Source organism: Cryptomeria japonica, chromosome 8 (genome assembly GCF_030272615.1).
Source record: "Cryptomeria japonica chromosome 8, Sugi_1.0, whole genome shotgun sequence".
Taxonomy (NCBI): Eukaryota; Viridiplantae; Streptophyta; class Pinopsida; order Cupressales; family Cupressaceae; genus Cryptomeria; species Cryptomeria japonica.
In genome coordinates, this window is record NC_081412.1 from 551,616,462 (window position 1) to 551,631,075 (window position 14,614).

A 14,614-nucleotide genomic window follows, 5' to 3' on the forward strand; every position below is an offset into this window, starting at 1 on the left:
TAAGTCCTTTGTAGGGCCAAGAGGGCTAAATCAAGTAAAATATTATAAAGTGAATTTTAATATAGATGTTTCAAATTAAATAAAATGTTTTTAAATTACCAGGATAATTAAATTAGGAATCCTAGTGGATTAGATAGATAAATAAGATAAATTTTTAAAAAGGTATATGGTCAAGATTAATTCGCCATTTTGGAATATTAATTATTTATTAATGAAGCTTAGTGAACTTCCGTTTTGGGAGAGATTTTAGTTGATTGATAGCTTAGTTACCCTCTCTTCCTAAATGGGATTTAAATACCTGATTGACTCAAACATAGTTATGACCTAATCCAAAATGCATTATTTATTTAAGTTAATCGCACCAAGTTGCATTATTTTAATTTAGTTGGTTGATAATTAGTTAAGTATTTAAAAAAAAAAAAAAAAAATTTCCGTTCATGCCCTAAAGTTGGGCATGACAAGTTTTTAAGAACCCTTCTACCGGCTTATGCAATCTGAGTCTCTGCAATCAATGAATTGAGGTTTGTACCTAATATGTCAGTTTCTTTAGATGATACTATTGGTAAGCTACATGCATTTGAGTTAAGTAACTTTGATAACAGTGGATCTTCGGTAAATAAAGTTGAATCTACATTTAGTTCTTTTCATCTTGTTGAATCTAATGATTACAATGAAAGAAAGTATAAGTACTCTGATAGAGATCATAGTGGAGCAAGTGAAAGATTTCATAAGAACATGGAAGAAGTACACAAGCTATATGAGGAAATCAGAAAGCAGGAAGAGTTTGAAGCACTATTAGCCAGAAGGTTACCGAGAGGCAAAGGTAAGTATAAAGGAAAACTACCTTTGAAATGTTTCAATTGTGATAAGATACGACATATGGCTTCTAACTGTCCTGACAAAGAATCTACTGAAAAGAGAGATTACTGAGATGATAGACAGAAAGACAATCATTATAGAGGACACTAAGACTTCGGAAGAAGAGATAGAAAGACATGCTTAATAGCTGATGAGGAATCCAATGATGATAAATCAGATGAAACTGATACAGAGGAAGTAGTTTATGTGGCTATCAAAGATGGATCAGATGAAGAAAGGTATGAAGAAAAAGCCCTAATATCTCATGTAAATACTAATGATTCTTGGATCATAGATAGTGGATGCTCACATCATATGACATGAGATAAACACAAGTTTGTTATGTTAGAAGATTATGATGGAGGCTATGCAAGATTTTGTAATGATGCACCATGTCTGGTGAAAGTTAAAGGATCTATAACACTTCTTGACAATGAAAGATGCAATGATGTTTATTGGGTTGAAGGTTTGAAATACAATTTGTTGAGTGTAGCACAGCTAAACAATACAGGTTACCGAATAGAATTTCAGAAGGGAATTGTCAAAGTTGATGACAAGAATGGAAAGTTAGCTGCTACCGGGACACAAACAAAAGGTAATACATTTCACCTTGACTCAACTCAGAATAAATATCTATATGCAAAGATAGATGATACCTGGTTATGGTATAAAAGGTTTTGTCATGTAAATTTTGATAATCTGATCAAAATAAGTAAGAAGCACCGAGTAAGAGGTCTATCAAGTCTTGAAAAACTTGAGAATGCTATGTGTCGAGGATGCCAGATGGGTAAGATGACAAGATCAAGATTTACAAGTCTTACACTTCTAAGGGAATTTTAGATCTTGTACACACTGATCTTTGTGGTCCTAGGAAAGTTCAAAGTTATTATGGTGATAAATATTTCAAACTATTTGTGGATGACTATTCAAGGATGATGTCAGTAATGTTTTGAAAAGAAAAATCAGAAGCTTTTCAAATGTTTAAATGGTACAAGGCAAGAGTTGAAAATAAAATAGGAAGACAACTAAAATGTCTTAGATCAGATAGAGGAGGAGAGTTCACATATGATGAGTTCAACTTATTCTACAATGATCATGGTATTTAAAGAGAAGTCTCTGCACCGAGAACTCCACAAAAAAATGGAATAGCTAAGAGAAGAAACAGACCTATTATGGATTGTGCTAGAACACTGATGATTGAAAAGAAAGTGACACAAACATTTTGGAGAGAAGCAATAAGAACAACTGTTTACACCCTGAACCGAGTACAACTGAAGAAAGGTACTTTGAAGACACCATATGAAATCTGGTATGAAAAGAAACCTAATGTAAGTTATTTTAAAATCTTTGGAAGTAGATACTATGTACACAAAGATGATAGAAATGGCAAGTTTGATCAAAAAAGTGAAGAAGAAACATTTCTAGATTATTCTTCTAGAAGCAAAGCATTTAAATGTCTGATCAAATCATCTAACAAAATAGTAGAAAGTGCAAATGTGAAAATTGATGAATTTGCATAAAGAATTGATGAAGGAAATTCCAAAGAACTAGAAGATTATGATGAATTTGTCTATGTTCAACTGACAAGTCCTATCGAGAAAACTGTTAAAGAAAATGAAGAGAATATCTAGTTACTGAGTGATGAAGAGGATCATATAGAGCCTACTGAGCCTATATTAGCTAAATATGTTAGAAGACATCATGCACCAAGTCAGATTATAGGAGATAAGGATGATCTAGTGATGACAAGGAACAAACTGAGATAGAACATATGTCTAATATTTGAATTTGAATCGAGAATAGTGAAAGAGGCAATTAACAGTGAAGATTGGATAAATGCTATGATAGAAGAGATTGATCAAATTAAGAAGAATGACACATGGACACTAATCCCAAGACCAAAGGACAAAAATGTAATTGGTACAAAGTGAATTTTCAGAAACAAGCTAAATGAAAAAGCAGAGGTCATTCGAAATAAAGCAAGACAAGTTTGCAAAGGTTATGCTCAAGAAGAAGGAATTGATTATGGTGAAACTTTTGCACCTGTGGCTAGACTTGAAGGAGTAAGAACATTGTTGGCATATGCTACTTTCAAAAACTTCATGGTATATCAAATGGATGTCAAATATGCATTTCTGAATGGAATATTAGAAGAAGAAGTTTTTATTGAACGACCTGAAGGATTTGTTGAAGACAATAATAAAGATCAGGTATGTAAATTGAACAAAGCATTATATGGTCTGAAACAAGCACCTAGAGCATGGTATGAAAGATTGCACTCTTATTTAATTAAAATTGGTTTTATAAGGACAAGTGAGAACAACAATATGTGTTAGGGGTCCCATAGATACTGAGAGGGGGGGGTTGAATCAGTATCTAACTAGTAATAAGATTTTCTTAAGTTAAAACATGCAGAACACAATATAATTGTGTATCGGTATGCAAGAAATAATGCAATAAACAGAATCAAGAACATCCACATGAAAAGTAAACCATAACACAAGATGTTTAACGAGGAAACCCGGTGTGGGAAAAACCTCGGTGGGATTTGTGACCCACAATATTCACTCACTGGCCAATAAGAGAATATTACTTACAATATGGGCCTCCACATGCAGGAAGGCCAACTACCTAGAGCTCACTGCTCAATGAGAAGTCACACTGACTTACAATAAGGATTATACTAATCCAATGACTTGTACTATTTTACAATAGCATCTTCAATGCCAGATTCAGTACCGGTTCCTTCTTTGTTCTTTACATATACCCTTGACCTATATTTCACACTTTAGGTCTACCTAATATTTTCTTTTATGCTTCTACATCACTTCTACAAATGTCTACAATGATATCCTTTATATATAAGAGTCATTTTACAATTTGCCAGGTCAGCTTACAATAATAAACAAAATATTACATAATAAAAATCCTGTCGGCCTCTGTGTTGGTATACTTGTTTTCTTTTGTGTTGATGCCGGTGTAGAGTGATCTATTGATGCCAGTGCACTATCTTTTCGGTGTCATGCTTTGCCGGTATAATATCTTGCCGGTGCCATAGGATTGCAAGGTTGCCATCAATGAAAAAACCTTCAATCACATACAATGTCTCATTAGAGTGTGCATATGCCAACAATCTCCCCCTTTGGCATTGATAGCAACACTCATGAGAAATTTCAAAAAGTATCCAAATATGTGTAGTCCAATAATGTTACCAAAAATGTTTACCAAAAATGTGAGAGCTCCCCCTGAGCATATGATTCTTGTGTTTTGAATTTTCTCATCCCACTACTCCCCCTTTGGTATCAATGACAAAGGTTGTCAAGATGCCAGTAGAGTTTGTAGTTTCATCTATCCATATCCTCAACCTTGTAGCTAGGTAGTTATTATCTGAAAAAGATCTCCCAAAATTAAGTTTATACTATCCATAAATTTCTTACTGTCTTTTATTGTTGTCTCAGTTCTCTTTACTGTACTGATGAGATGTTGCAAATGCTCTACCGGTGTTTTGATTCCCTGTGTTAGTGCCTCAGAAATTTCCTTCCATAGAGATGCTAAATAGTCCAATCTTGGACTCAGTTTAGATCTCAAATGTTTTGCCTTGTTTATTATTCTCTCTTTCTCTCTTTCCAAAACTGATAATGAATCAGGTGAGTTGACAAAATTGTCTGGTAGTTCTTCCTCAAAATTTGCTATCTTCTCTTCAAAAACTGATAATGAATCAGGTGAGTTGACAAAATTGTCTGCAAGCTTATTTATCTCATCCTATGCCTTGCTTGTTTTCTTGTCAATATCTACAGTCAAAAATTTTGTTTTACATGTATCTTTATACAGATTTTTGTATTATTTCAACAAACTACATAGTTTCGGTAGAAGTGTGTCAAAATCTCTATTACACTTCTTTATTTCCTCATCAAAGAATTTTTGTTTCTCTTTCTCTACCTTATCCTTTACTGATTCTTCCTTTATTTTCTCAATGTTTTCAGAAACATATTTACACAATGTATCCAATTGTCCTAAAGAATCTTTATTATCTATATTGCAGTTGGGAGCTATTACCTTCAAAATTGGTATAGAATCATCAATTGCCTTATAAGCCTGTGAGCTGTAGTCAGTTATTTTCTTTATAGAATCTAGTAATACCTTAGTCACATTTGTTGACTTGAATGTTGATGATGATCCAACAATCTAAGTACCGGTGGAAGTAACCATGCTTGTATCGACCTCTAGTAGGTCAATTTGTGTCTGCATTTCTTTTAGCACTGGTTTTCCTACTTCACTACTTACCGGTGGCACTGTTTCCTTATGTACCTATTGTTCCAGAGCCTTTAGCTCTGTTGGTTTCTCTGTATGTTGTGTTGTCTCTATCTATGCCTCAGTCTCTACCTTTTTCTCTATATCCTCTACCGGTTTCTTTGTTTCCCCTATTACCAGAGGCTCATTTGCCATATCTGACTTATTAGTTGTATCTTTATCTACTATTATGTTGATTTTCTGAGTATCAACATTTACAGTATATAGGACTTCAGAATTAGGATTGTTATCCTGTGCGTCCATACTTTCTGCTACCGGTTGATCTTTAGTAGTTGTAATTTTCACCGATGGGGGTAGGTTGTCTTTAACTTTTATGCTTGGTGGTGCACCAACTTTGCCTTTCCCCTTGTCCCTGTCTTTTTGATATACCTTTATAGGTTTAGGGTTCCTATACTCTTCTTGTTTTTCTTTGTCAACCAGGAATATATCACAACCATATTCTGTTTCCTCTATAACTTCAGTAACTCTTCCTGCCATTAGTGAAATATGCCAGTGTGTAGTAGAGAATACTGACCAGTTTGCTTGAGCAATCAAATCATCAATTTCCTTGGGAGAGTTTACTAGATACACATCAAGTAGATTCTCTATTTTTATTTTCTTATCTAATTCTATCACTACTTGCCTTCTGACCTCAAGTCTTTTGAATAAATCATCAGGAATTTCATTTGCTACTTCCATCAAAAATTTCTTGTACATGTCCATATGCAGTATCACACTATTCTCAACTTGCTCTTTCTCATTAGCAGTTAGAGTGTCATAAATTTTCTCTATGTTTTTCAGTTTTCCTTCCTCGGTGATTTCATTTAACAGTATATCAAGAGGTGCTAGGTCACTGTTTGTCCTTTTCTTTTTCTTTGGTGTTAGTTTCTTCTTCGGTGTGGCCTTTCTAACTAGAGATCTCATTGCTTGTTTCTTTTGTCTTGTTCTTCTAGGTGAAGGAGTGGTTGCTGGTGAGGGATCTCTTTTTCTAACAAAACTTTTAAAAGTTGTTGGCATGTCACCTTCTGAAGAAGTACCTACCAGTGATAGGTGAGTTTTAGGTTGTGGAGCCGCCAACTCATCCTCTGTTATGCCGGTTTTCTTCAATACATCTTCCTTAATGGCCTTTGCTTGCCTGGATCCTTTCCTTACAAATGCCTCAACCTTCTTTACTCTTTTCTTTGATTGTATTTTGTTTTCTATAGTATCAACACTACCAAATACTTCTTCTTTAGGTTCATTAGGGGCTTCCAAAAGTGCTTTGGCATATGTTTCAATTATGTGGTCATCTATTTCATAGCCCATCTCGGTTACCCAAATTGTCCTTGGGATGACCGCTTCCATCCAGATTTCATCTTTCCTAATAACAAAGCATATATCATCCTTGTATTTGTCTACTATTTTATGAGATAACCTTATTCTTTGCTTCATTTTGGTCTTCAATGCTTGGAAAAAGTCATGAATATTGTTCTCCTTGTTCTCACCCATGTTATTGAATAGTTTTGTCAATTGCTTTCCTACCAGTATGTCATATCCAAGTTCTTTATAACCTATACCGAGAACCTGTTTTGTTATGTGTAGTATTAGGCATACTAATAGATTTCCAAATTTGAAAGTTCCTTTCTTATCCTTTTTTATTTTTCCAAGGTTGTCAATCAGTTCATCCTTTAACCATTCACAGATGTCAATTTTTGCATTATCTGTTACCATATCATAAGCACTCTTAATGCATAAACTTGAGACTGAGTTAAGTCTATTAGCATGAGTGGCTTTGTAGCCTAATATCATACTTATGAATCTCACATTGATATCTTTTACATCATTAACCCTTAAAGATCTCTTGTCGAATGAGGCACCAGTTAGTTTTGTAACTAGGTCATTTGGAACCTTCTTGGTTTTATCTGGTCTCTTATTGGTGGTCAGTAACCCTGTGACAGCTTTCACAGCTTCCTTGGTGATCTTATGGATTGTATCTAACCAGAAAAATTCTCCATGAACTCTGCTTAAAACTATCCTAATCACATCCTTAGGAAATTCAGGAATGCTAAGGATTTCTGTGAATCCTAGGGTTTCAATAACCTTGTGTTCATCTTTAACATTGCCAATATCATCACATATCATGGTTTTATACATGGTTTTGATTTCCTCATCTCCTGATTCTTCAATGTTGCACTGGATGTACATTCTAGGGTCTTCAGCATAAACAAAAGCTTTAGGGATTTGAGAAAAAGCACCTAGGGTATCATCCTTCTTTGTTATCTCGGGAACTAACTGAAATATGGGCCTAGGTCTTTTAATTACTTCAACAACAATAGGGTTTGCTATGTATTCAATTGCAGAGGTGGATGCATGATTAAATACATTTTTCTGCCTTGGGTGGATGATTGCTTGGAGTGTGCTTGCTACTTGCTCGAAATGCCTTAGCTCGAAATCTTTGTGCTCTCTGAAAATTTGAAATCACGGTGAAATGAAATGGAGCCAAAACCTTATTTTATAATGTCTTTTTGCCATCTACCATATTTATTGCATGTCGGTTAAGTATTCACTTAACATTGTCTGCCGATAATAAGTAATTTTCAACTTCTTATCTCTAACCGAGGGAATAATTAGCACATGTGTCATTAGATTGCCACACCCTCAAGGAAATTTTCTTCAATTAGATGAAGAACTTCCTGCTGGTGGAGCACTGCTCTGTCCTACTGGTGAAGCATCACTTTGTCCTATCGGTGAAGCATTGGTTGGTTCTACCGGTGGAGAAGTATTCCCAATATTTAGATCAGCTTTTCTAATCCATTGTTTTGAGAATTCTTTCTTAACTTCCTCAACTTTTTCTTTACCTTTCAAGCTAGCACTTTTGTTGTTGTCTACCGGTGTTCCTTTACTTCTATAAAATTTAGCAATATGCCCAATCTTGTTACATGCATAACAAGTTACATTATTCTTCTGAATAGCTTTCCCATAACCTATGTCGATTTGTGTTCTGTATTGATTTGATAGATGTCCAAATCTTCAACAAACATAACATCTCACATTCATTCTGCAGTTTTTAAAGTTGTGACAAACTTTGTTGCATTTTGAACATTGACCAGTGGGTGTATTGATATTCTGATAATTCCTAGATCTACATTCATTTTCTCTATGACCATACTTATTACAGTTAAAGTATTTTCCATTAAATTTATTAGCATTAGGTTGTCTTACCAGTTTGCTGTGATCCTGAGTATTTGCAGTACTGGAGCTTTCACCAACTTCAAAGCCAATTCCAGAAGTGTCACCTTTAGGTTTTTGATTCTTCAGCAAAGTACCAAGTTCCTCTGAGCTTTTTTTGAATTTTTCTTTGTGTTGATTTGCAGTTTCCATTTCTCTTTCCAAGATTTATTTTTGTCTCATCAGTTCATTTGAGTCATTCTGAGTATGCATCGGATCTATCTTCAACATGTCATTTTCATAGCTAAGTCTTGTGTTCTCATTTGCTGCATCACTTAGTCTTCTGGTCAATTCTTCTTCATTCTTCTTCCTATCCTCAATCTCTTTGCAAAATCTCATAGTCATATCCTGCATTTCATTTTTTGTTATCATGATCTCTTGTTTCAACTTGCTTATCATATCATTTAGTGATTCCTTTTCATCATTTTCATTTTGCAATTTTTCACAAAGTTCTCTTCTCTTATTTCTTACAATAGTAAAATTTTCTTGAAGTGCCTCAATGATGTCCTGAGCTGCTCTCAAATCATCTTCTAATTTGATATTTTTCAATTTCTCTGCATCATAGTCTGTAAGAGCTCCTTCAAGTTGCTTCATCAGATTTTCCATCTTTACCGGTGTCAAGATCTTCCTCAAGCTATTAGGCTTCTGAAAATAGAGGACCAGGCTCTGATACCAATTGTTAGGGGTACCATAGATACTGAGAGGGGGGGTGAATCAGTATCTAACCGGTAATAAGATTTTCTTAAGTTAAAACATGTAGAACATAATATAATAGTGTACCAGTATGCAAGAAATAATGCAATAAATAGAATCAAGAACATCCACATGAAAAGTACACCATAACACAAGATGTTTAATGAGGAAACTTGGTGTGGGAAAAACCTTGGTGGGATTTGTGACCCACAATATTCACTCACTGGCCAATAAGAGAATATTACTTACAATAGGGGCTTGCACATGTAGGAAGGCCAACTGCCTAGAGCTCACTGCTCAATGAGAAGTCACACTAACTTACAATAAGGATTATACTAATCCAATGACTTATACTACTTTACAATAGCATCTTCAATGCTAGATTCAGTACTGGTTCCTTCTCTATTCTTTACATATACCCTTGACCTATATTTCACACATTAGGTCTGCCTAATATTTTCTTTTATGCTTCTATATCACTTCTACAAATGTCTACAATGATCTCCTTTATATATAAGAGTCATTTTACAATTTGCCAAGTCGGCTTACAATAATAAACAAAATATTACATAATAAAAATCTTGTCAGCCTCTGTGCTAGTATACTTGTTTTTTTCTGTGTCGGTGCCAGTGTAGAGTGATATGTTGATGCCGGTGCACTGTCTTGCTGGTGTCATGGTTTGCCGGTATAATGTCTTGCTGGTGCCATAGGATTGCAAGGTTTCCATCAATGACAAAACCTTCAATCACATACAATGTCTCATTGGAGTGTGGATATGCCAATAGTATGTACATGAAGAATGATGAAAATGGAATACTGATCTTAGCCATATTTGTTGATGGTATTATATTTTGTGGAAATGACTCTTTATGCAAGAATTTTGGAAATGAAATGAGCAAAGAATTTGAGATGTCATTAGTTGGTGAGATAAAGTATTTTATAGGTTTACAGATACTGCAAATGAAAAATGAGATTTTCATTACTCAATCCAAGTACATAAAGGAAATCTTGAAGAAATTTGGAATGGAGGATTCAAAACCAGTAAGTACTCCTATGACTACCAACTGTAAATTATCAAAGAGTGATGAATCTACATCTATTGATGAGACACTTTACCGATCCATGATTGGAAAGCTACAATATGTTGTTCATAGTAGACTAGACATAGCACATGTAGTAGGTATAGTTGCAAGATTCTCTGCAGATCCTAAGGAAACACACATGACAGCAATCAAAAGAATTTTTAGATACTTGAAAGGCGCAGAACATTATGGCTTAGAATATCAGAAAGGAAATGATTTTGATTTAAAAGTTTATATTGATGCTGATTGGGCAGGCAACATTGATGACAGAAAAAGCACAAGTGGAGGAGCTTTCTTTTTAGGAGAAAGACTAGTGAGTTGGCTTAGTAAGAAACAAGGATGTATTTCACAGTCAACAGCAGAAGCTAAATACATTGCTATAGCATTAAATTGTACCAACATAGCATGGATCAAACAATTGTTGGAAGGAATAAATGAGAAAGTTACCTAGCCAGTAACTATATTCTGTGACAATACTAGTACCATTAACATTTCAAAGAATCCTATTATACACTCTAAGACAAAGCACATCTCTATCAAATATCATTATCTTAGAGAAGAAGCTCAAGAGAAGAAAGTAGTGTTGGAGTATGTTAGCACAAAGGAACAAATAGCAGATATCTTCACCAAGCCACTACCAAGGGACACTTTTGAATATCTCAGAAGTAAGTTAGGCGTCCTACCCCTATCTTCTACTCACTAACCGAGTTCGGTGAAAGCATCAATTCGATGACTCTATCGAATATCTTTTAAGAGTTGATGCTGATTTACACACTTTAGGATGTTTTCGAAAGCTCAGCAGGAAATAATGTAGGATACAATACAGGGAACAGGAATTGAAGACAAAATGCTTTAACCGAGACTCAATTGATACACAACAACAAGAATTCACTTCATATAGGAAGAAATTATGTTTTAGTTCTTTACTTTTTGGCATTTTTGTCATAGGGGGAGAAGACTAATTGAAAAGACTGAAACTAAAGATTGATTAAAAAAGGGGAGAAGACTGGAGAAAAGAGGAGAAGTCTAATGTATGGGGCAGAATTTTGATGATAGCAAGAGAGAATTTTAGCACTTCAGAATCACAGTAATCCGAATCTTTTTGAGGTCAAATCAATTGGTTTTGCCATCAATGCCAAAGGGGGAGATTGTTGGCATTTGGCATTATAACAGACAATGGGAGATTGTTGGCATTTCAATAAGGATATTGAGAAGGTTGTTGATGATTATGGAAATAACTGATTAAGGATGTTTACTGTCTTGATATTATTATTTTGTCATTGATGTCAAGAAATTAATTTTTTAATTCAATATGATGTTGCCATATCTTGAGAAGTATGATTTGAAGAGTATAATGATGTCGGTAAAAGACATAGAAAGAATATGATGAATAAAGGGATGAATAAGGTATTCAATGGGCAACTATTACCGAGTCAAAAAATGATGAGATCATGATGTTTAGATTGTTTTAACATCATACATATGTTGTAAATTGTAAGGTTAATACTATACTATGTTACCGAGCAAATAACCTAGTCGGTAAACCCTAAGGTTATCGCTATCGGTTAATGAAGGTAGAATGTCTACCGAGTGAAGTTTAGTATTTATCAAGTTGTTACCGAGTTGTAACTGAGCTGTAATAGAATACATTAAATGGTTACATGCATTATTTAATGAAGGAAGTTGATGAGCAAGAACTGATTAAATGATTGGTATGTCGTGCATGAAGTTTGTTAATGAATCTATGGTAAAAGAAAATCGGCATGAAGATCTACAGCTCAGATTGAACTGCAATACCCTAGCGCAAGTTCCAAGAAATGTATGCAAGTTCCAAGGCAGGGTAAAACGTTTTCAGATCAAAGGATACATTGAACCTAGTCAAAGTTTGAAGATTTGATGGCTATGATTGGTCATGGGAAATGTGATTAAGGAGATTAAGTGGTTGGTGAATTGTTTATAAATAGGGAACTATTGATAAACAATGTATGTAGGCAAATGCATGCACGAGGATGCTACATAGTGATTACCAAGCACAGAAGCTTGAAGACCTATTTGAATAACAGAGTATAGAAGCCCAGTAGATGGACAAGATTAGTTCTACGTCTAGATTGTATTGAGCAAATAAGAATCTGCTTTAGCATTTTAGATGTGAAGCTGCAGATACATTTTATTAATTTTATTTTGTGAAAGTGACAGAAAATCTCTTAACCGAGTGGACTTAACAGTCTTATTTGTAAAACCCTCGAGCAAGGTGACATTCTTATTGAGTGTTTGAAATCCTTTAACAAGGTCACTTCTAACAAGGTGAAGATCCTAATAGATTTGAGGGAAATCCCTTAACCAGGTCACATCTAGCAATGTGTTTGTAATCTTTAACAGGATTTGCTTTTAACCAAGAATACTCTAGAAGAGTATATTTCTTAGTGGGTCTGAAATCCCATAGTGGTTTCTCCCTATTTGGGTTTCCACATTAAATCTGGTTTTATGAGGTTTACGATGTTTATATGATTTTGAGTTTGCATGTTTAGCAGTTTTGGTTATATTACTGAAGTATATGTTACCGAGGTTCAATCTGATGTTTTTATGGAAGATTAAGTTTGTATGATTCTCCCCCCCCTCTCATCTTGTTGGCTATTGGATCTATACTTACATTAAGTATCAGAACTATCAATATGGGCAGTCCAACCACATGAATTATCTATGACTCCTGCTAAGCATATACTGAATCATCTCGTGATCAAACTCAGGCAGTTTCAGTATGTCGATAAACCCTTTGTTCTTTAATATGTTAAAATTTCAGTTTGATCACCCTGTTCCAGTCCAACATCTTGGATGCAAACAGGAGCTTGACTTCATATGACCCTATCTCCTTCAAGGTGTAGTGAATATATGCCCTGACATCTTCAATATATAGGACTCCATCAAGAACCTTGAAATATTGGCATTTGCATGAAGATTGTATTAATTATATGCTATGTTGTCATTGATATCAATTGAACCGGTAATGGTATTTATAATATTGTTGATATTGTTGTTATTATTGGTATTGTCTTGTAAGTGGTAGGAAGATCTTTGTGGAAGATGTTGTAAATTGGTATGTTAGTTTGTGAGTTGAACCGGTAAACTGGTGTATAAGGTTAAACCATTTTCTATGCAATGTAACTGATATACCCTACCAGTTGTTTTTTTTTAAAACCTAACTGATCAAGTTTGCTAGTTTAAGATCTAATGATGAGCAGTAATGATGGAGACACATGTGATCATTGAATGAGGATAAGTTCAGATTGTTTTGACTCATTTTTTTTATTGTCTAGGGAATGAGCAAAGTGGATTGCATCTAATGCATAGCGGGTGATGAGTTACAAAGTCTGATAAAGCGGTTGTAATTTTCTTAAAGAATGTGAAAAGATTGTTATGATTTCTAACGGTCAAGATTGAACCGACTTGTTTGTAATCTGTATGAGAGAATTAGGCTTTTGTTGTGTTACCAATCTAATTGATTTGTATTTAAAGTTGATGAAGTTGTTTGTAAGAGTGTTTGCAAAGTGTTGGCTAAAACTAGTTGAGTGTGTGGTTGCCTAACTAGAGAAGGGATCTACAGTTTGTGTAGAAGAAGATTGAATCTTAAAAGGATCTGATCAAGCAAATGTAATGCTATTTAGATAGATCAAAAAACCTATTGTTTTCTAACAATTATAGTAGAATAAAAATTCCCTAACTGGGTAAGCTCTAACAAACTTGGTTACTTATTAAATCCTCTAACAAGGTGGTCCATTTGCTTGGATTCTCAAACCCTCTACCAAGGTTACTCCTAACAGGGTATTTTTCTTTTCATCAAGGCATTTTGTAAATACCTTAACCAGGTGATTCCTAACAGAATTAGTTCTTAACAAGACTTATTGTAAAAACTTTAACAGGCTTGGCTCGTAACAAGGCAAACATTAAAAGAGTTCAGATAGCTATCCTTGTGAGCCTCATCTCACCATCATTTGTACCTATTTGGGTTTTCCACATATAAACATTTGTGCCAAGTGGTGATTTTTTTGTGGTTTTTATCTTATTTGTTGATTTGATTGACTACTTAATTATTCCAATAAGGCATGATAACTAAAATCATTGAGATATTGAATATGTTGAGATATGATTAAGCATTTTTATATTTATAAGATTGAAGTTGTTTACTATTAAGTTATATTAACAGTTAACCGGTTGATGTTGAGTATTGATCTTGATAGTGAAAGTTTACTTTGTGAGTTTGAATTTGAGATTGGGAATTTTGTATCAGTTTTTCAGTACACTAATTCAACCCCCCCTTCTCAGTATTATACTGGATACTTATTCTTTCATCATAGCATCAAGAAAATGCTCCAACAGAATCATCAACCTTCATAATCTGAGGGATTTTCTTTAATACAGGCTAATGCCTCCCCCTAAGGCTAATGCCTTACCCTAAGGCTAATTCCTTAGTTACCGGATGAGTTTCC